The following is a 24,380-nucleotide window of genomic DNA, read 5'->3' as shown; positions in this document are numbered from 1 at the left end:
CGTGCTGTCAATTAAGTCAAATAGAAAGTGCTTAAGAGAAATGTTGTGCTAAAATGTTACATTCAGTTACGAATAACATATGGTTCAAATGGCTCTAAACACTATGGGACTTAACATCTGAGGTCATCAGTCCCCTAGACTTAGAACTACTTAAACCTAACTAACCTAAGGACATCACACACATCCATGCCCGAGGCAGGATTCGAACCTGAGACCGTAGCACCCACGTGGTTCCGGACTGAAGCGTCTAGAACCGTTCGACCACAGCGGCCGACTAAGAATAACATATTTGGAGGCCGTTTCTTTATTGATCCTGTTTTTGCACTAGTGAGGTCTAATGGGTGAAATGGTGGCCGAGTGAGCACATAAACAAAGTAGACAATATATACTACCTGCGATACATCGATATTTAAAATACCGGGTGATCAAAAAGTCAGTATAAATTTGAAAACTGAATAAATCTCGGAATAATGTAGATAGAGAGGTAAAAATTGACACACATGCTTGGAATAACATGTGGTTTTATTAGAACCAAAAAAATACAAAAGTTCAAAAAATGTCCGACAGATGGCGCTTCATCTGGTCAGAATAGCAATAATTAGCATAACAAAGTAAGACAAAGCAAAGATGATGTTCTTTACAGGAAATTCTCAATGTGCCCACCATCATTCCTCAAAAATAGCTGTAGTCGAGGAATAATGTTGTGAACAGCACTGTAAAGCATGTCCGGAGTTATCGTGGGGCATTTGCGTCGGATGTTGTCTTTCAGCATCCCTAGAAATGTCGGTCGATCACGATACACTTGCGACTTCAGGTAACCCCAAAGCCAATAATCGCACGGACTGAGGTTTAGGGACCTGGGAGGCCAAGCATGACGAAAGTGGCGGCTGAGCACACCATCATCACCAAACGACGCGCGCAAGAGATCTTTCATGCATCTAACAATATGGGGTGGAGCACCATCCTGCATAAACATCGTACGTTCCAGCAGGTGTTTATCAGCCAGGCTGGGTATGATGCGATTTTGTAACATATCGGCGTACCTCTCAGCCGTCACGGTAGCAGTCACTGACGTTTTGCTGTCCAGCGCCACCTGTCGGACATTTTGTGAACTGTTTTTTTCCCCCTAATAAAACTCCATGCCATTCCAAGCATGTGTGTCAATTTTTACCTCCCTATCTACATTATTCCGTGGTTATTAAGTTTTCAAATTTATACTGACTTTTTGATCACCCGGTATATATTACCGGCTCTCGATAAGGGGATGACAGTATGGATGGAAAATATATGACGTGCCGGCCTATAAAAATTTTGACTGCACATTGTAAATATACTGCAGGTTTTAGACCTATATATTGAAGTATTGATTTATTATCAGATATGCTGTACGTCAACAAGGCAGCAGCCTGCCTATCCCCCTTAGAGCAAGAACTGAAAAGGGAAACGATGCACGTTCACGCTTGGCGACAGCCACTTTGGTAACAATGGTAACTGCATGTTAGTGGTGCCGCGCGGGATTAGCCGAGCGGTCTGAGGCGCTGCAGTCACGGACTGTGTGGCTGGTCCCGGCGGAGGTTCGAATACTCCAATCCTCCCTCGGGCATGGGTGTGTGTGTTTGTCCCTGGGATAATTTAGGTTAAGTAGTGTGTAAGCTTAGAGACTGATGACCTTAGCAGTTATGTCCCATAAGATTTCACACACATTTGATTTGCATATAAGTGGCACAATAAAAGGTGTACGATGTGTTCGTCGTTTGGTTTCGTCATTTCGTCACATATTGTGATGTCGGCTTCCCTGTTCTTTTTTTTTTTTTTTTTTTTTTTTTATTTCTGCCAACGCTAGTGATCTAGCAGTTGTCAAAATTGCGTGGTCAAGCTGAACGTTGCAGCCTCTGTCGGTAGTGTCTAATGCCGATTACGTCACCATTTCCCCTCACACGTCTCCACCCACCGCAGAGACCAACCTTGTCATTCAGATTTTTGTTCATATTTTCAGCAACTGTTTCTTGAAGACTGCTGATATGAAAAATAGCATACTAGTTGCGTCAAAAATTGTTTTTTAACGCAACTGGTGTGCTATTTGTTCACATCGGAAATACTGTTATTAATTTCACACTGGCATCCCCCCAGTACAATCGGTTCAAATGGTTCAAATGACTCTGAGCACTTCGGAACTTAACAACTGAGGTCATCAGTCGTCCAGACTTAGAACTACTAAAACCTAACTTATCTATGGACATCAGACACATCCATGCCCGAAGCAGGATTCGAACCTGCGACCGCAGCGGTCGCGCGGCTCCAGACTGTAGCGCCTAGAACCGCTCGGCCATTTCGGCCGGCCCCAGTACAATCGGATTTCTTCTTTTGTGCCACTTATACTTGCCTCACATAGTCAAAGAGAAAGACTGGACGTGATGAAAGCTCAACAATCAGCAAGACTCCTTCACTCAGTGAAAAAGAACAACTTAAAATATTTACTGAAAATTGCGGCTCAATATAATATAAAATAAAACTATCGGCATTCAGAATTGCCATTTTCATATCGATACATCCTGAGAAGAATACCGCCGGTTTATATCGATGTTTTTAATACTATCGATGAATTGACATTTTATCAACAGCCATAGTGAGTATGTCGAGCTATTTAAGTGTTTACAATGTCAAATTAAATTTACAAATTTCCTCGAGCAGAGAGTCATGAAGTCGTTGTATCCTCTGCTATGGGAAGCTGGACTACAGTTGTTGAAACCGGTCCTTGATGTACTGGATAATGATACTGGGGCGCCGGCCGCTGTGACCGAGCGGTTCTAGGCGCTCCAGTCCGGAACTGCGCTGCTGCTACGGTCGCAGGTTCGAATCCTGCCTCGGGCATGGATGTGTGTGATGTCCTTAGGTTAGTTAGGTTTAAGTAGTTCTAAGTCTGGGGGACTGATGACCTCAGTTGTTGAGTCCCATAGTGCTTAGAGCCATTTTTTGATACTGGGGCAGAGTTGACGTCCAGACTGGTCCCACACGTGACAGGCACGTGGATCTTGCCGGCCACAGGAGTACCTCAAAATCACCCAGACTACTCATAAGAGAAACGTGCCGTTTGTGGACGAGCATTGTGCTATTGAAAAATGGCACCACTCTTACTGTCGCGTGAGAGGTAAAACATCAGAACTTAGGGGGTGGGTGGCGTATCGTTCTGTGAACATTTCCCCCCAATTACTGCCAGCCGTGACGTGGAGTCACAGCCGACGGCTTCCCACACCGTGACACCAGCAGTAACACCAATGATCCTCACCGAAACGGGTGAGTTTGCTCCCGCCCCGTTTAAGTCAGGCGTGACGTTATTATGATGGCTACACGCTCTATCGAAGACGACAGTTAACAAAACTTGGCGTTATATTGATATACGGAAGCTTCTGCGAATATTGTCAGATCACTACAGTCACTTGAAACTGGTATTTCAGAAAAAGCTTATGTACATTGTCACTAGACACGCCATAAATTTTTAGCACTGTAAAATTTAAACAAATGAGCCCTCGGTCACAAATTTTTAGTCTTACCAGGTTTCAACACTTCTAAGTGTGCCTTCATCAGAATTTAGACATTTAAAGCGGTCTATAACATAATTACAAATTCATGGGAAGAAAAAAAATTATATAAAAAAGTGTAAGTAATGACTAACAATACAAGACAGAGACAGTACTTACATGTTACGTATGAAATAAATAACAGGCCAGAAGGGCTTTAGACACAAAATTTTTAAAAGGAATGTGTGAAGGCGACCCTCTAAGGGCTGCTCATACCTGTACAGCTACAGGTTGCAACGGACTGAGTCGCCCGCGTTAGCAAGTGCGGCAGGTGAACATGGAATTGCAGTGTGAGAGCGCCATCTAGTAGCCGCATGTACAGCTTGGTTACTTAACATTCAAATGTAGACAGGCGAAAATTATAATCAATATTGTTCAGTACATAATGTAAAAGGCAATATTTTGTTTGTGACAGATAAAGTAACATTTTGTCCACGTCAGATCGTAGAAGCAAGCAGAAAAACGTCACTATAGAAAATACAGAAAGGCCTGAATGACACAACCTGTAGCAAGCGATATAACGTGAAATACAGCCAATAAACCGTTTAATAAATGAAAAATTATGAGATGACTTAGATGGAAAAAAACATTTCGGTGAACTGCACGAGGAGACCCGAAATTAAATGTCAAGTGACGGCTTTATACCGTTGAAGAAATTTTTGTTACTTCAACTGCAGTTGCTCATTGAGAATGAGGCTATCATTTGGAGAAATGTGTTTAAAAATCTCTAATTCTTCAAGAATATCTAATCTACTTGACATTTAATTTCGGGTCTCCTTGACGTCCTGTCACAGCCACTGCTCCCGACATGCTGAATCGTGCGATGCGATTATTCATGCCCACCGGCACATCACAACTCGACAATTGGCTCTAGAGCTGTCGGTCAGCATCGGAAGTGCGTCTGCAATGATCGAGACTCTCGGATATTCAGATACTCACGATGGGTTCCCCGAATGCTCACAGCGGACCACAAGATTCAAAGAAAGGCCATTTCATCTGAATTTTTGGACTGTTTTGAGACCGACGGAGAGGCCTTTCTGACACGGATCGCTGCGGGTGACGAAAGCTAGGTGCACTACTTTGCACCGGAAACAAAGAGGCTGTCCATGGAGTGGCAGCATCCTCATTCACCAAAAAATAAGAAACTGAAGACAACCCCCTCTGCCGGAAAGTCATGGTGACAGTCTTCTGGGATTGTGATGGTGTTATTCTCGTGGATGTGATGCCAAGAGGGTCAACCATCAATTCAGAGGCATACGTGAAGACTCTGAATAAACTCAAGAACCGTTTCCGACGTGTTCGTACCCAGCAGAAATCTTGCTCCAACACGATAATGCACGCCCACACACAAGTCTGAGAACCCGGGAACACATCGCCAAATTGGGTTGGACATCATTGCCACATCCACTCTACAGTCCAGGCCTGGCACCCTCGGACTTCCATCTCCTAAGGATTGTCTACGGGGAACACAGTTTGAAGATGTCGAGAGTGTTAGTCATGCAGTGAAAACATGGCTAAGCCTACAGGAGAAGAACTCTTAGCACCAGGAAATACACACCGCTGGCGTACGGCCATAGAACTTGATAGAGACTATGTAGAAAAACAGGGCATGGACAAGAAAGGTTGATGTATATTGTCACCAAATTCTGATTGTTAACAATAAATACAAGGGGTACAACTTTGCTTCCGCCGTTAGCCGATAGGTGGCGACAACGGTAAGTAGCAGTCGAAAGAAACAGATCGCAGACGTCAGGCAGTTAGCTTAGACCTCGGTCAGCATAACCTGATTCAAACATTAGTCGATTTGGGTCTGCATCATAAAGTTGTTCTCGATTGAAAATGTCAGTTTACAAGCCTAATTCTCGTCATTTGCGGGAGGTGTTCCCGTTTTGTTTCAATATGAAGAAACAGCGGCTGAGTCTCATCGAATGCTCTCAAGTACATATGGTAAGCATGCCATTAGTCAAAGAACGTGTCGTGAATGGGCTCAGCGCTTCAAGATCGGTGATTTTAACGTCGTAGACCGGCGCAGTGGTGGAAGAGAGAATGTTTTCGAAGATGCAGAATTGGAGACATTGGTGAGTGAAGAGTCGTGTCAAACTCAAGAGGAATGGGCACATTACGTGGGAGTGACACAGCAAGCCATTTCAAAACGTCTCAAGGTTATGGGCATGATTCAGAAAGAAGGAACTTGGGTCCTGTGTGAGCTGAAACCAAGAGACGTTGAACGGCGTTTGTGTGTTTCTGAACAGTTGCTTCAGAGGCAAAAACGGAAGGGATTTCTGCATCGCATTGTGGCCGGGGACAAAAAATGGTTTCATTACGATAACCCTAAACGCAGAAAATCATGGGGATATCCCGGCCATGCCTCCACGTCGACGGCCAAACCGAATATTCACGGCTCCGAGTTCATGCTCTGCATTTTTGGTTCAAAAAAATGGTTCAAATGGCTCTGAGCACTATGGGACTTAACTTCTATGGTCATCAGTCCCATAGACTTAGAACTACTTAAACCTAACTAACCTAAGGACATCACACACATCCATGCTCGAGGCAGGATTCGAACCTGCGACCGTAGCGGTCGCTCGGTTCCAGACTGTAGCGCCTAGAACCGCTCGGCCACCCCGGCCGGCTGCATTTGGTGGGACCAGCTCGGCGTCGTGTACTATGAGGTGTTAAAACCAAGTGAAACAATCACAGGTGCTCGTTATCGAACGCAGTGAATGCGTCTGAGCAGAGCATTAAAAGACAAACGCCCGCAATACAGCGAGAGGCACGATAAAGTGATTTTGCAGCACGACAACGCCCGACCCCACATTGCAAAAGAGGTCAAAACGTACTTGGAAACGTTAAAATGGGAAGTCCTATCCCACCTGCCGTATTCTCCAGACATTGCTCCCTCTGACTATCACCTGTTTAGATCAATGGCGCATGGTCTGGCTCACCAACACTTCCTATCTCATGAAGAAGTCACAATTTGGATCGATTCGTGGATCGCTTCAGAAGATGAACAATTTTTTCTGTGCGGGATTCGTACACTTCCCGAAAGCAGGGAGGAAGTAGTGGCCAGCGATGGAAAATACTTTGAATGATACATGTGTAACCAATTTGTTTCATTAAAGCCTCAAATGTTGGGTAAAAACGGCATGTTCTGAGAAAAATGTGGGGCGCTACTTATTGAACGACACTCGTAGTTGAAACTGGTTCTATGAGCCTTGTGCCAAGCATTGAAGCTGTCACGTACACGTAGATGGTGTCCGCTGCAGAGAGGCTACCATGGAGCAAGGGCCCAGCGTGAGCCGGCCGTTAAGGACGAGGCGCCGGACGCGGATGAATCTTCCGGACCAGGTGTCTCACTTGCCGGCTGGTCCGGCGATTCATTTGCGCGAATGACGCATGCGTTTGCGGGACTCCAATGAGCGAATAACCAGCCGAGGTGCAGCCGACAGCCGCAAGTCGATCCTCACTGAACGACAAAGAGACGCCGAGATCTCGTCACGTGACGAGCGGTTCCTGAGTGTTCCACAACAGGGGGCGTCATTTGCTGTGACGCGTACCAGCCAGAATATGACATCACGTAACAGCATGTTCGCACCTAGCTGCGCTGACAGGCTACTGCAACTGTAGCTTTTTAATTCTATAGGGTGTTTTTATTAAATGTGAGCTAACTGCAGGAACCGATTTCGTCGAGAACCCGAGAAAATAGTGGCCCTGCGTAAAATCACTAAGCGGGTCCTAGATTCCTATCCACTCACTCGTTGACCAATCGTGTGCTGCAGTAGAAGACAGCAAAACGAAACCCGAAGTTTTACATCTACATCTACGTGATTACTTTGCTCTTCACAATACAGTGCCTGGCAGAAGGTTCAATGAACCACCTTCCACTCTCGAACGGCACGGGGGAAAACGAGCACTTAAAATTTTCTCAGTGAGCCCTGACTTCTCTTATTTTATTGTGATCGTTTCTCCCTATGTAGGTGGGTGCCAACAGTCTTTTCACAATCGGAGGAGGAAACTGCTCATTGAAATTTCATGAGAACTCCTTTGTTTTAATGATTGCCACTCCAATTCACGTAACATGTCTGTGACACTATCTCCCCTATTTCGCGATAATACAAAACGAGCTGCCCTTATTTGTACTTTTTCGATGTCATCCGTGCGTCCCATCTGATGCGGATCCCAATCCGCACAGCAATACTCCAGAATAGGGCGGACAAGCGGTGTGTAAGCAGTCTCTTTAGTAGACCTGTTACACCTTCTAAGTGTTCTGACAATGAATCTCAGTCTTTGGTTCGCTCTACCCACAATATTATCTATGTGATAGTTCCAATTTAGGTTATTTGTAATTGCAATCCCTAAGTATTTAGTTGAAATTACAGCCTTCAGATTTGTGTGACTTTCGCGTAATCGAAATTTAGCTGATTTCTTTTAGTACTCATGTGAATAACTTCACACTTTTTCTTATTCAGGGTCAATTGCCACTTTTCGCACCATACAGATATCTTATCTATGTAATTTTGCAAGTCGTTTTGATCATCTGATGACTTTACAAGACGGTAAATGACAGCTTCGTCTGCAAACAATCTAAGACGGCTACTCAGATCGTCTTCTATGTCTGTCACTAATATAGATCACGAACAATAGAAGGCCTATAACACTTCCTTGGGGAACGCCGGATATTACTTCTGCTTTACTCGATGACTTTCTGTCTATTACTACGAACTGTGACCTTTCTGACAGGAAATCACGAATCCAGTCGCACAACTGAGGCTATATTCCGTAGGCACGCAGTTTGGTTAGAGAGTCAATTTGACACCCCTGTCGATAGCACTTATTACTTCATGAGTATAAAGAGCTAGTTGTGTTTCACAAGAAAGATATTTTCTGAAACTGTGCTATGTGCCAATAAATCGTTTTCTTCGAGGTACTTCATAATGTTCGAATACAGTATATGTTCCAAACCCCTACTGCAAATCGACGTTAGTGATATAGGACTGTAACTCAGCGGATTACCCCTACTTCCCTTTTTGGGTATTGGTGTGACTTGAGCAATTTTGCAGTCTTTAGGTACGGATCTTTCGCATTTAAGAAATCGTTTGCGCAGGAGAATCATACAGTCGTACCGTTGTTTGACTAACGCACAGACTCCCGTATGGAGCACACAGCAACAAGTATCTCTGGCGTAAAACAACTGAGCGCGTCGTCAGGTCCGGGTGGAATCCTAATTCGGTTATACAAGGAACTTCCTTACTAACCTGCATTTATTACGAATCTATAGCCTGTAAGGAGTTCACCATCCTGCTGGAGCAAACGCAATCTCGATGTATTGCTAACTTGCTAGAACGACAATTCACAGGCGCTGCCTGAGACATAAAATATCTTTGCCCCTGCTAAAAGAGAGCTGCAATAGAGTCGCAGGTGAGAGCAGTTGCAGTCGCTCGCTGCTACGGTGTAGTTGTAGTCTGTCGCTAGTACAGCGCAGTTTATAGTTAGTAGTTGTTTAAGCCACAGTGCAGAACGAATTCTAAAATTTTATTATACTGAAATGAATAATAATTGTGGTGTCACCGCCAGACACTAAACTTGCTAGGCTGTAGCCTTTAAATCGGCCGCGGTCCGGTAGTATACGTCGGACCCGCGTGTCGCCACTATCAGTGATTGCAGACCGAGCGCCGCCACACGGCAGGTCTAGAGAGACGTCCTAGCACTCGCCCCAGTTGTACACCCGACTTTGCTAGCGATGGTTCACTGACAAATTACGCTCTCATTCGTCGAGACGATAGTTAGCATAGCCTTCAGCTACGTCATTTGCTACGACCTAGCAAGGCGCCATTATCATTTGCTATTTATCTTGTGAAGCATGTACCGTCAGACCGATGTTCATCAATTATGGATTAAAGTTAAGTATTCCCGCAGCTACGTACGTTCTTTGCTACTATAACTTCCTTTACCTGTTCCAGACCTCAGCTTAAACGCGTGCCTTTCGGCTTCACCTCGTAGTGGCTTGGCTGTCTTGCCAAGTCACAACAATAATTGTGATCAGCTGCAGAGCTAAATGATACCATGGAATGAGATGATGATCAACAAATGAATAATTGTTAATATAATGAGAAATCAACAGTGTAATTAAGTCAACCATCTATTGTAAGGTAAATTTTATTATTTTTATTGGCATGCGCGTAGTTAAGTCACAAGTCTGAGATGTTAATATGAATTTGTTTCAACTTTTCTTTTGTGCTTCGTCTGCACCAATTGACCCAGATTTGTAATATATTCAATTTTCCCGTGTAATGGATTGTAGATCTTTACCAATAACGTAAAAAAATTCCGAATATGTTTTTACCAGTCAACTATAAAAGTATAATTTCCTCTTAAGACATTGTCACTCCCGATCCAGTCATTTATCTAAATCAAAATATTCCACAATTTTTGTCGGATCATAGTCATGTGTTCTTTAGTAGTCAGACGAGCAGCTGTGCAGCTGTGTCACTAAGTAAAGTCAGTTTTTCTAATAATTCAGATCTCAGACAAATGTTATCAAGTATTAGTAGATATGCCAGCATTGCACTAAGCTGTGCCATTTACGAGCAGATATATATGTTGTTGTTGTGGTCTCCAGTCCAGAGACTGGTTTGATGCAGCTCTCCATGCTACTCTATCCCGTGCAAGCTTCTTCATCTTCCAGTACCTACCGCAACCTACATCCTTCTGAATCTGTTCAGTGTATTCATCTCTTGGTCTTCCTCTACGATTTTCACCCCTCTACGATTTTCACCCTCCACGCTGCCCTCCAATACTAAATTTGTGATCCCTTGATGCCTCAGAATGTGCCCTACCAACCGATCCCTTCTTCTAGTCAAGTTGTGCCACAGATTTCTCTTCTCCCCAATTCTGTTCAATAACCCCTCATTAGTTATGTGATCTACCCATCTAATCTTCAGCATTCTTCTGTAGCACCACATTTCGAAAACATCTATTCTCTTCTCGTCTAAACTATTGAACGTCCACATTTCACTTCCATACATGGCTATACTCCATACAAATACTTTCAGAAACGACTTCCTGACACTTAAATCCATACTCGATGTTAACAAACTTCTCTTCTTCAGTAACGTTTTCCTTGCCATTGGCAGTCTACATTTTATATCCTCTCTACTTCGACCATCATCAGTTATTTTGCTCCCCAAATAGTAAAACTCAATTACTAGTTTAAGCGTCTCATTTCCTAATCTAATTCCCTGAGCATCACCCTATTTAATTCGACTGCATTCCATTATCCTCGTTTTGCTTTTGTTGATGTTCACCTTATATGAGCAGATATACACACAGCGTTATCCGGCGACACCATCACGAGGTAAGAATTTTTCAGTTTTTTTCTCACGGACAGATTCAGATTGATTTCACAGGGCCACGGCGCAGTGCCGCTTACATCAAAATTTATCAGTTTTTCATGAGTTAATATTTATCAGTTTTCGTACGTCAGAATTAAATTATCCAAATTTAATTTTTTTTAAATTTATACGGGAAGGTTATAAGCCCAGCACTAAGTCCGAAGCGACTAGAAAAAACCGCAGGTGTCTCACGTATATAAGAAGAGTACAAGAATAAATCCCCGAAATCAAAGACCAATACCCTTAACATCAGTTTGCTGCAGAACTCTTGAATATATTTTCAGTTCCAATACAATAAATATCCTTGAAACGGAAAAGCTTCCGTCCACGAATTAGCGCGGTTTTCTCACATGATATATTGCGACCTATGGACGAAGGGCAACAGGCAGATTCTATATCCCCATATTTCCGAACAGCATTTGACACAGTGCCAAACTGCAGACTGTTAACAGGTTGCCGGATATGTGAGTGCCTCAAAGACTTCTTGAGTAACAGAACACACTATGTTGTCCTTTACGGCGAGTGTTCATCAGAGACAATGCTATTGTACATGATACGGAAACAACTGGTTCTCCCGTAGCACTCTCCATACAGTGACGTGGTCAACGTTACCTTGTACAGCAGCAACTTCTCTGACGCTGACATTAGGGTTATCGTCAACTGCACGCAGAATTGCCTCGTCCATTGCAGGTGTTCTCGTCGTTCTAGGTCTTCCCCAGTCGCGAGTCATAGGCTGGAATGTTCCGTGCTCCCTAAGACGCCGAACAATTGCTTTGAACGTCTTCCTGTCGGGACACCTTCGTTCTGGAAATCTGTCTCGATACAAAAGTACCGCGCCACGGCTATTGCCCCGTGCTAATCCATACATCAAATGGGGATCTGCCAACTCCGCAGTTGTAAACATTGCACTGACTGCGAAACCACGCTCGTGATGAACACTATCCTGTTGATGCTACGCACTGATGTACTTGATGCTAGTACTGTAGAGCAATGAGTCGCATGTCAACACAAGCACCGAAGTCAACATTACCTTCCTTCAACTGGGCCAACTGGCGGTGAATCGAGGAAGTACAGTACATACTGACGAAACTAAAATGAGCTCTAACATGGAAATTAAGCGTTTCTGGACACATGTCCACATAACATCTTTTCTTTATTTATGTGTGCGTAATGTTTCCTGAAAGTTTGGCCGTACCTTTTTGAACTCTTAAGTACCGCTCGACTGTTTGGGATCCTGTACAAGTCGGATTACAGGAACACATCGAAGCATTTCAGAGGTAAGCTGCTGGATTTGTTACTAGTTGGCTCGACTGACATGCAAGTATGTAAATTGAAGGTGGAGACGGGAAGAAAGGAAAGGAAAAGGAGATGATCACTGTTGTCAGCTGCATCTTAACAGGGGCGGCGACGAGTGAAAATGTGTACCGGACCGGGATTCGAACCCGGAATCTTGTGTTTATTAGGCAGGTGCTTCAATCACTGTACCACCCGGGACACAGCGTTATCGCAACTGCGCTGACTATGTCAGCACGCCTCACCGCCGGTCGACATTCCCGCTGAGTCCCATCTATCCGCATCCGCTGTCAATTTCTTCCATGTTCGCTCTCTGAGATTCCCACAGAAAATCGGACGTATCTGTGCATCCGCACTCAAGAAGGTGGCCGCACTGCCAGGCTACGCCAATCAAATCCCGAGTGGCGCAGTGGTTACCGCACCTGCCTAAAAGCAAGTGATCCTGGATCCAGTACACACTTTCACTCGTCGCCGCTGATTCCGTGTGTCCCGATGCAGCTGACAGCAATGATCCTCCCCTTTCCTTTCTTTTCTTCCCGTCTCAACCTTCAATTTCCATATAATGAAATTTTAAGCATTGTTATAAGCTGAAGTCCAGCAACGGTGCGTTAACTTTACAGAATGCACGTATAGCCAGCAAGTCTGCATAAAATTGTTGTCAAATTGACCATGGTTTCGACAGCTCTAAGGTGGATCCATCAGAATAAAAATTACATCGGATTATATGTAACCACACCGTAGGTTGATGTTTTTCACCTATGGTGTGATTACATGTAATCCTACAGGGTGTTTCAAAAATGACCGGTATATTTGAAACGGCAATAAAAACTAAACGAGCAGCGATAGAAATACACCGTTTGTTGCAATATGCTTGGGACAACAGTACATTTTCAGGCGGACAAACTTTCGAAATTACAGTAGTTAAAATTTTCAACAACAGATGGCGCTGCAAGTGATGTGAAAGATATAGAAGACAACGCAGTCTGTGGGTGCGCCATTCTGTACGTCGTCTTTCTGCTGTAAGCGTGTGCTATTCACAACGTGCAAGTGTGCTGTAGACAATATGGTTTATTCCTTAGAACAGAGGATTTTTCTGGTGTTGGAATTCCACCGCCTAGAACACAGTGTTGTTGCAACAAGACGAAGTTTTCAAAGGAGGTTTAATGTAACCAAAGGACCGAAAAGCGATACAATAAAGGATCTGTTTGAAAAATTTCAATGGACTGGGAACGTGACGGATGAACGTGCTGGAAAGGTAGGGCGACCGCGTACGGCAACCACAGAGGGCAACGCGCAGCTACTGCAGCAGGTGATCCGACAGCGGCCTCGGGTTTCCGTTCGCCGTGTTGCAGCTGCGGTCCAAATGACGCCAACGTCCACGTATCGTCTCATGCGCCAGAGTTTACACCTCTATCCATACAAAATTCAAACGCGGCAACCCCTCAGCGCCGCTACCATTGCTGCACGAGAGACATTCGCTAACGATATAGTGCACAGGATTGATGACGGCGATATGCATGTGGGCAGCATTTGGTTTACTGACGAAGATTATTTTTACCTGGACGGCTTCGTCAATAAACAGAACTGGCGCATATGGGGAACCGAAGAGCCCCATGTTGCAGTCCCATCGTCCCTGCATCCTCAAAAAGTACTGGTCTGGGCCGCCATTTCTTCCAAAGGAATCATTGGCCCATTTTTCAGATCCGAAACGATTACTGCATCACGCTATCTGGACATTCTTCGCGAATTTGTGGCGGTACAAACTGCCTTAGACGACACTGCGAACACCTCGTGGTTTATGCAAGATGGTGCCCGGCCACATCGCACGGCCGACGTCTTTAATTTCCTGAATGAATATTTCGATGATCGTGTGATTGCTTTGGGCTATCCGAAACATACAGGAGCCGGCGTGGATTGGCCTCCCTATTCGCCAGACATGAACCCCTGTGACTTCTTTCTGTGGGGACACTTGAAAGACCAGGTGACCGCCATAATCCAGAAACAATGGAACAGCTGAAGCAGTACATCTCATCTGCATGCGAAGCCATTCCGCCAGACACGTTGTCAAAGGTTTCGGGTAATTTCATTCAGAGACTACGCCATATTATTGCTACGCATGGTGGATATGTGGAAAATATCGTACTATAGAGTTTCCCAGACCGCAGCGCCATCTGTTGTTGAAAATTGTAACTACTGTAATTTCGAAAGTTTGTCTGCCTGAAAATGTACTGTTGTCCTAAGCATATTGCAACAAACGGTGTATTTCTATCGCTGCTCGTTTAGTTTTTATTGCCGTTTCAAATATACCGGTCATTTTTGAAACACCCTGTATGTAATCGCCGGCCGAAGTGGCCGTGCGGTTCTAGGCGCTACAGTCTGGAACCGAGCGACCGCTACGGTCACAGGTTCGAATCCTGCCTCGGGCATGGATGTGTGTGATGTCCTTAGATTAGTTAGGTTTAATTAGTTCTAAGTTCTAGGCGACTGATGACCTCAGAAGTTATAGTGCTCAGAGCCATTTGAAACATTTGATTTGAACCTATGTAATTTTTATTCTGATTAAGACCGCGTTAGAGCTGTCGAATCCATGGTCAGTTTGACAACAATTTTATGCAGCCGAGGTAGCTGTATGCGCTCTCGGTAATTACGTATAATGTATAACAGCTGCGGATTCTGCATTATGTCTGCTCTTTCGGACATCTCCGAAAGAACAGACACTATGCATTCTTATAATATGACGCAGAAGTATTACGGAGATGCTTTAGATCTCAAATAGGAACACATGGCGGGGAGGTGACGTTCTTTTCGAGGAATACTATTGAGAAAATTTAAAGAAGCTGACTGAAGGACAATTCTACTGCCACCAACGTATATTTCACCGAAGGACCACCATGACAAATTAGGCCTCGTACGAAGGCATACAGACAGTTATTTTCTGGCTTGCTCTGTTCGCGAGTAGAACTGGGTATGACCAGTATTGGCACAGTAAACCTCCGCCAGACACCGTACGGTGGCTTGTGAATTATATGTGGATGTAGATCGCTGAGAAGATAAACTTAGCTCCGTCCGAACAGGCCTTGGAAGGCCCAACAGTAGCGACCGGCTGCCGTCTCAACCTCAGACCACGGGCGTCTCTGGATGCGGATATCTAGGGTCATATGGTCAGCACACAACTCTTCCGGCTGTATCTCAGTTTATGAGGCCGGAGGCGCTATTTCTCAATCAAGGGCTCACAAGGGCTGAGTGCACCCAGCTTGCCAACAGCCCTCGGCCGACCCATCGAAGTGCTAGCCCAGCCCGACAGTGCTTAACTTCGGTGATCTGATGGGTTACCACTGCAGTAAGACCGTTGGCAGCCGAGAAGATTAGGAGCAGCAAAGAAAAGGGCATATGTACGTTTAGCCAGAAATTCGTTCCAAAAGAATTTCACCCATTTGAGGATGGAGATAAAAGATCAGTGTAAGTTTCAATGATTGAAAGCATATACGAGAGCACACCAAGCAAGTGGAAAAGTTCTGTCTGTACTAGTGTTTCAGCTCAGTGCTCAAAAGGGCAGTGAGCTGGAGCCCCATCAGTTATGTAACAGTCACAGTACCTTTCGTGCCACGAAAGACACGTCTTCCAGCAAGGAAATCAGTGTCACCCACCTCTGAGGCGTTGTGGGAGGACATCCCCCGAGGCAGTCGCCAATAATCCCCGCCCATACATTGAGGCCGAAATTGTATTGACGGCTCGCTGCCACCATACTGTGCGGAGTCTCCGTAGCCCACAGTTGGGTGTTGTGAAGGTTGATGATACCACAACCAGTAAAGGTAGTCTCCTATGTGAATAGGACGGGTGACAGAAATCCCACCTCAGTGGTGGCCTGTGCAATAAACCATTGGCAAATTCGTCGCCATGGAGACAAGTCAGAGTGATATGGCTAGTGGCCATTGTCGCGGAAAATGGTCCACACGGTCGTCTGGCTTACCCCATGCTGGCGGGCCACCTGTCTTGTGCTTAACGCGGTGTTGTTGTTGTTGTTGTGGTCTTCAGTCCTGAGACTGGTTTGATGCAGCTCTCCATGCTACTCTATCCTGTGCAAGCTTCTTCATCTCCCAGTACTTACTGCAACCTACATCCTTCTGAATCTGCTTAGTGTATTCATCTCTTGGTCTCCCTCTACAATTTTTACCCTCCACGCTGCCCTCCAAAACTAAATTTGTGATCCCTTGATGCCTCAGAACATGTCATACCAACCGATCCCTTCTGCTTGTCAAGTTGTGCCACAAACTCCCCTTCTCCCCAATCCTATTCAATACTTCCTCATTAGTTATGTGTTCTACCCATTTAATCTTCAGCATTCTTCTGTAGCACCACATTTCGAAAGCTTCTATTCTCTTCTTGTCCAAACTATTTATCGTCCATGTTTCACTTCCATACATGGCTACACTCTATACAAATACTTTCAGAAATGACTTCCTGACACTTAAATCTATACTCGATGTCAGCAAATTTCTCTTCTTCAGAAACGCTGTCCTTGCCATTGCCAGTCTACATTTTATATCCTCTCTACTTCGACCATCATCAGCTATTTTGCTCCCCAAATAGCAAAATTCCTTTACTACTTTAAGTGTCTCATTTCCTAATCTAATTCCCTCAACATCACCCGACTTAATTTGACTACATTCCATTGTCCTCGTTTTGTTTTTGTTGATGTTCATCTTATACCCTCCTTTCAAGCCACTGTCCATTCCGTTCAACTGCTCTTCCAAGTCCTTTGCTGTCTCTGACAGAATTACGCGGTAGTCACTATGAAAGAGTGGGTGTATCTCCCCTGGAACGCATTTACGGCCTTAGTCCTATCCTCTCAGGGATCGTTTCTTGACGTTTGTCTCCATTTAGAAAAATCGCCCTGCAAAGGGTGATTCAGCTGCCCCTACCGCTGTCGTTTTATGCAATCAGCAACGTTATATCGGGCCTTCATAAAACCCGCGCGAGATTTTCATTTTCTCTCGGTCGCTAACTATTTAATGTAGCTAAATATTGTACCGTAATATGTTATCGCTAGAGGCCGTTGTTTTCGAATTTTTTAAAGACAAACGGACAAAGTGATTTTCAAATGACCCCCGCTCCCACACTCAACCGTTTCCGGTTAGGATGTTTAGTATGTTATTCATGCACTTCCTACTACCACTGTACGAAAAGTTGCGACTCACGGATTGTTTTACACATTCGACCTATTTTGGTCTTCCAATGCCGCCTTATCATGTCACCGGCTTAGACGAGCATTTAAATATTGTAAAATTGATCACAGTGTAACTTTCACTTAACAATAATGTGAATTTTAACACGTAAAGGGCCAGTGTAGCCGAGCGGTTTTAGGCGCTACAGTCTGGAACCGCGCGACCGCTAAGGTCGCAGGTTCGAAACCCGCCTCGGGCATGGGTGTGTGTGATATCCTTGGGTTTAAGTAGTTCTAAGTTCTAGGGGACTGATGACCTCAAAAGTTAAGTCCCATAGTGCCCAGAGCCATTTGAACCATTTTGAACACGTAAAATAAACAATTACATCTTTGTATACGTCAAGCAATACTGTCGAAGTAGGGAGAAAATAAAATGTAGACTGGCTATGGAAAGGAAAGCGTTTCTGAAGAAGAGAAATTTGTAGATTTAAGTGTCAGGCAGTCTTTTCTCAAAGTATTTGTATGAAGTGTCCCCATGTATGGAAGTGAAACATGGACGATAACTAGACAAGAAGAGAATAGAAGCTTTCGAAATGTGGTACTACAGAAGAATGATGAAGATTAGATGGATAAGTCACGTAACTAACGAGGAGGTACTGAATAGAATTGGGGAGAAGAGGAATTTGTGGCACAACTTGACTCGAAGACGGGATCGGTTGTTACCACACGTTCTCAGGCATCAAGGGGTTCAAAATGGTTCAAATGGCTCTGAGCACTATGGGACGTAACATCTGAGGTCATCAGTCCCCTAGAACTTAGAACTACTTAAACGTAACTAACCTAAGGACACGACACACATCCACGCCCGAGGCAGGATTCGAACCTGCGACCGTAGCGGTGACGCGGTTCCAGACTGAAGCGCCTAGAACCGCACGGCCACACCGGCCGGCCATCAAGGGGTCACCTATTTAGTATCGGAGGGAAGCGTGAAGGGTAAAAAGCGCGGAGGGAGGCCAAGAGATGAATACACTAAGTAGATTCAGCAGGTTGCAGTAGTTACTCGGAGATGATGAAGTTTGCACAGAATAGAGTAGCATGGAGAGCTCCATCAAACCACTCTCTGGACTGAAGACCACAACAAATGGGTCAAATGGCTCTGAGCACTATGGGACTCAACTGCTGAGGTCATTAGTCCCCTAGAACTTAGAACTAGTTAAACCTAACTAACCTAAGGACATCACAAACATCTATGCCCGAGGCAGGATTCGAACCTGCGACCGTAGCGGTCTTGCGGTTCCAGACTGCAGCGCCTTTAACCGCACGGCCACTTCGGCCGGCTGAAGACCACAACAACAACAACAACAACAACAACATACGACAAGCCTGCTGACTATGAAACTACTTCTTCTTTATTTGTGTCAGAGGTACACTAAAACGAACACATATACAATACATAAAAAGAAAACTATATTCACCCAGAATTAGGCAACTGTGATAGCACTGGGTGCTGCAGACGTTAAGTCCTTCATGCTACAGCTGGTTGGGCATGAGTTACATTTGAAGAGATGCCGGGTTATCTCAAATTCACCGCATTCCCACAGTGTTGTGTTGGCAGTTGGAAGTTCCATTTAAGGAGATTGTCCCTCGATCTTGCGACTTCGGTCCGTAGTCTGTTCAAGGACTTCCAGATGACCCATTTCTCCATGTGTCCAGGCGGGAGGGACTCTTGTGGTGCCATCCAGTTTGACAGGTGTTGGCATCTTTCTTTCCACTTGCTGAATCGGGTAGCCGCAGCTGATCCTTCTAAGGGCTGTGACGTTGACAGAAAACTCAGTCTTGGCTCGGCAGGTTGATGTCCAAAGAGTGGATGTGAGGTCACTGTGTTTGATTTATGCCTCTCGATGTTAGCGGCGACCTCTCTTCTGATGTCACATGGAGCAATCCCAGCGAGAAATTGAACTTTGTCCATACGAAACTACTGTGCTTGTTAGTTTGGATGAAACTGCGAATGTAATTAGTTTTTGCGTAACGTTGATAAAAGTAATTTTTCGTTCATTACCCTGATGGGCACGTTTAAATTAAAAACGAATTAGCCCACTACGCTATTGTCGTAATAGCCCAGTCAATAGAGACCAAAAAAGCTCGAATACCGGGAGTAATTCGCGTAGTCGCAACATTTTGTACAGTGGTAAGAGGGAGTGCTACGAAAAACATACTAGAAATCCTGAATGGTGGCGTAGAGGTGCGCCTGGTCTCTTTTGAATGTTTTTCCTGAATGACTCTAAAACTGTGGCGTTCAGTGTAAACTTGTCCCAGAACAAAATTTTACTCCATTAAATTTCCTACAATAGGGTCCTGCTCATTTTTTCTGAAGGGCTAATAGTTCGCGCGTAGCGAGCGAGGCAATATGAAAAATCTCATCCGTGGTTTATGACGGCCAGCTATAACACTGAGGGTTGCATAAAACGACAGCGGTAGGGACAGCCGATTCACCCTGTATGGACTTGGGTCTACAGTGAGCTCCTTGCGCAAGTGAAAAACTAATGTTGGCTATACACACCGAGCGGGGTGGGGTAGTGGTTAGCAGACTGGAGGACGCCCGTTCAAACCTGTCTCCGGCCATCCTGATTTAGGTTTTCCGTGATTTACCTAAATCGCGCCAGGCAAATGCCGGGATGGTGCCTTTGAAAGGGCACGGCCGACTTCCTTCCAATGGAAAGGTTGTTGATGCAACAAGGCGTTGGCTCCTATGTCGACCAGTGGAATGGTACTATGCGAACATACAGGCTCTCCTAGTAAGGTGGAGCCGTTGCATTGGAAGGAGGTTATGTTGAAAAATAGGGGTTTGTAGGCAAAAGAGTGGGGAGTAGTATGATCTATTGGAATCCTGAATGAAACCATCTTACTATCAGAAAAAACAGTGTTTCGTATTATTTACTGAATGTCCCTCATAACAGTGCTAATAGCGTCAGCATTAAAATATGTTACTGGCAGAAGTAAAGCTGTGAGGACCGGGCGTGAGTCGTGCTTCGGTAGCTCAGATGGTAGAGCACTTGCCCGCGAAAGGCAAAGGTCCCGAGTTCGAGTCTCGGTCGGTCACACAGTTTTAATCAGCCAGGAAGTTTCAGCATTAAATATAATTGTAAAATCTGTTAAAAAATTGTAAAAAAAAATGGTTCAAATGGCTCTGAGAACGATGGGACTCAACTGCGGAGGTCATTAGTCCCCTAGAACTTAGAACTAGTTAAACCTAACTAACCTAAGGACAACACAAACATCCATGCCCGAGGCAGGATTCGAACCTGCGACCGTAGCGGTCTTGCGGTTCCAGACTGCAGCGCCTTTAACCGCACGGCCACTTCGGCCGGCAAAAAATTGTAAAAACGAAATCCTGTAGCAACGGACTGAGAATGGGTGAAGATGATATTCGATAATCACATGTTAAGTGTTTTATATATATATATATATATATATATATATATATATATTATGATTAACAACTTATCCACGGGTAATTCGGAGCAAGGTCCCTTCCAGGGGCAAAACAAAATTTGATTTTCAGTATTTTATATAATTATTGACAGATTTCAAAAATATAAAATTCTCTCATAATCTACTAATTAAGGGGTATAATCTGAAGCCAAAGGCTTAACACAGAAAGACAAATATTAGTTTGAAATGAAATGAGCGATAACATTTCTGACCCCTTCTGCGTTATCGGCAGCAAGGTGCAAGTGTTTTTATATAACCCCACTTTGGTGACATGCGTGTTGATGATGATGAAACGATGACACACACACACACACACACACACACACACACACACACACACACAGACCCAAGTGGAAAAAATCCCCGACGCGGCCGGAAATCGAACACGGGGTCGCAAAATCGAGGGCCAGCGACGCAAGTCACGAACTACTGACATTACGGTTAGAAACTGAATATATGCATCGACGCTGCGTAACTGGCGGATTGTAAATCGCTCGTAGCATATTCATCAAGCTTTTTTTAGAATGAGAGCACTTAGCACCTTTCAAAATGCTTTAAACATAATTTCAGACAATTCTAAACTTCTACTTGCTGAAAAAGTTTACCAATTACTACGTTTTCCGCCGTGAATGTAGTAAAACTTCAGCACCATGCATGATGTTTTAATTTATTACTTCTTTACTATTAGCACCATTCGCAACACATTTTGCAGACTGAGTCTACGTATACCACTGAATGTACCTACAAATTTATGCCATTGAATGACACACAGTTCAGGAGATATAACGCGATAAACAGTGAGATGTGCTAAATACTAGCAAATTACACAGACTATACACATCCAGAGTTCCATAATGAAACAACGAGCTTAGAGATTTCAGACAAATTTAAACATAATTTCAAACCTTTTCTATATTTTTCTCTCTTAGATGCGTAATTTCAAATCTTTGACCCATTAACTCATTTGTAAAGTAAGCAGACGTTAGAAGCTGTTTTATCCATGACAGAACGATTCTTTTAATAATCTAGGTTGCGAGATTAACTAGTTTAATAGAAATCTTGTGAACAATTTTCCTAGCAAAAGTATGATGTTTAGGTTTTCAATTCAGTGTCACTTACGAACATCGAGATATCGTACACAGCTAGGTACAACAACATTGCTCTGTAATACTGTGATTCCGATGTGGTCATTAGAAAAAATTTCACTCATTCTTGAGACTTACACCTACTTCCGAAAAGGGTAGTCAGTCTTCATAAACAACGTTAATTGTTACATAATGCTGTAACATCAGAAATAATCCGTATGGTTAGTTTGTAAGCAACACAATCACCCACAAGAAATAAATGACATAAAAAGGAATAAAAACAAAAACATCCCAGACGCCATCTGCATATGACGTCACACATAAAAGACTATAGCTATGACTCGCACTGTTCACTAGACTCGCCCATTGTTGTGGCGCAGGTGCCCGTTTGCATAAGAATTAAATAAGAATAATATGATCAGCTTCTTGCGTAGCAAAGTTACCGGCATGCTACAGGCTGTTATGTACAACATAATGAGAGGTAAATAACGGAAGGCTGCAATTACATTCGGAGCTAAGGGAAATTGAGACACAATTTTCACAGTTCACACAGGCATATGAAACAAAATAGGGGATGAAATGTTAAGTACATATTACTTACCTTTTGTGTGTTCTGCTCACAGTTTCGCTATGAAACTGCCACAGCACGTAGTGTTGATTTCAGTAATCCAGTATGCACTCACACACGTACGCAGGTAAAGTGTACGACGCACCGCCTACGCGGACTGTGGGAACATACACACGCACAAAAAGTGCCGATGGACGCTCGGAAACTGTCCTTTTTACGGCGAGCGTTGTTTAATGGGAGTAATAAAAATTATACATCCACGAGTAAACACGGCATCACTTTTAAGTTTCTAATGTTACGGAACACTGGGAGTCAACAACCGGAACGTAATTATACGGTATCCTCTAGCCCACTTCCTCGGCACCGATAGCCAAAGCAATAAAATAGGGACACAAAAAATCTCCCCCGCCTCGGCAGAGCTCAGAATCCCACGCAGTTCGGTAACGGATAGCCGTGACGAATTTTTGGCCCCGAATTCAGCAGCAGCGACGAATTATGTAAAAAAGGACTGGAACACCACTTTACAATATATTCTGCCCCAACACTGGTGTAATTTGATTATCTACACAGACTACAGCACAATAACTCTTCGATGTATTATTTTAAATGCAAATAACCGGTAGAAAATATTGAGAATACCGTATTTTCTTTGTACGTGCAGAGCTCCATCACCCTATTTCCTCTCCGGTGGCATCAGTCAATTGTTGAGCTCGGTTTCTTAATGTCTAGCCAAACGCGTTTTAGATACAGTGTACTATCTCTGATGGAACATACTTTCTCTTTTTTCAGTCAATTTCTCGTTGTAATGCCCGAAACTGAACATGCTTCTAATTGAAATATTGGAATAATGTAAAATTGGAAAAAGGAAATTGTTCGCTTCCCTAATAATTATCACTCCACGTTTGACGAACGCAGATTAGAAAATGAACTAGGAAATTAGTAAACTACGTAAAACTTCCGATAAATCTTTCAACTATATATCACTGAAGCGTTAAAGCCGAATAAGATGAAGTCACAGATCACACTTCTGCCGCAAACACCGACGTACACGCAACATATTCTTAATCCCATCAGCGGTCAATAACGCATGCCACTCAGTTTTACGTATTAGTCTCCGATTTTTCTTCACTCTGTGGGAAGGCGCTGACGCGCCGGCGCACTCGACAACGCGTCGCGAACGAATTCAAATGTGCCGGCCGCAAACATTCGACAGCGCCCGATGCTTCGAGCGCCAGCCGACAACTGACGAAGACCCAGCGAGCCGCGGCCGAACCGCAGCCGCAGCGCTGCACTGCGGACGCCGGCGGAACTACGGTCTCCGCTGGCCGTAGGAGCTTGCAAGGAAACAGTTTTTCCTACAGGACGTCCAGTAAACGCTTGGATGCGGTTGGATGATTGATGTATTTTCGTCGTTCGAACGATATTAATGATTACTTGGCGCTCCAGTTCGAAACGAGCTAAAACGAAACCTGAGAACTAAAGGTTATATAGGGTGCCCAGCTCAAGAGCACCTGATTTCAAAATTAAATACTTCGGAAACATAGATTTATAGATTCTCTCCCTCCAGTTTAATTCCCGTCGCTCTGCCATTTTTGTTTCCCTCCACCATCAAAAAGCCTATGACCGTGTATGGAACCCCGATCTACTCTTAAAACTCCAAACATACCCCCTGCCTATCAATTTTGCCCGTCTGGTCGCTTCCTTCCTCTCGCGCCGTCCTTCCTATGTCACCCTCCACAACACCAACTCCCGTATCCTTTATCCCACTGCTGGCGTCTCCCAGGGCTCTGTTTTCTCCCCTCTCCTGCA

General features: G+C 44.2%; 1 long non-coding RNA gene across 1 annotated transcript in view; it reads right to left on the bottom strand.

The window, feature by feature from the left end:
• LOC124551301 overlaps positions 1-23,795 on the bottom strand; it is a 300,143-nt gene extending 276,348 nt beyond the window's left edge. The window contains exon 1 of the long non-coding RNA XR_006967805.1: positions 22,605-23,795. This is a non-coding gene — a long non-coding RNA (uncharacterized LOC124551301). The remainder of the gene's footprint in view (positions 1-22,604) is intronic.
• Between the last annotated feature and the right edge of the window lie 585 nt (positions 23,796-24,380).

The sequence above is a fragment of the Schistocerca americana genome, chromosome 9 (assembly GCF_021461395.2).
Source record: "Schistocerca americana isolate TAMUIC-IGC-003095 chromosome 9, iqSchAmer2.1, whole genome shotgun sequence".
Lineage (NCBI taxonomy): Eukaryota > Metazoa > Arthropoda > Insecta > Orthoptera > Acrididae > Schistocerca > Schistocerca americana.
Note: the sequence above shows the minus strand (reverse complement) of the source record. Positions and strands in the feature narration are given on the sequence as shown.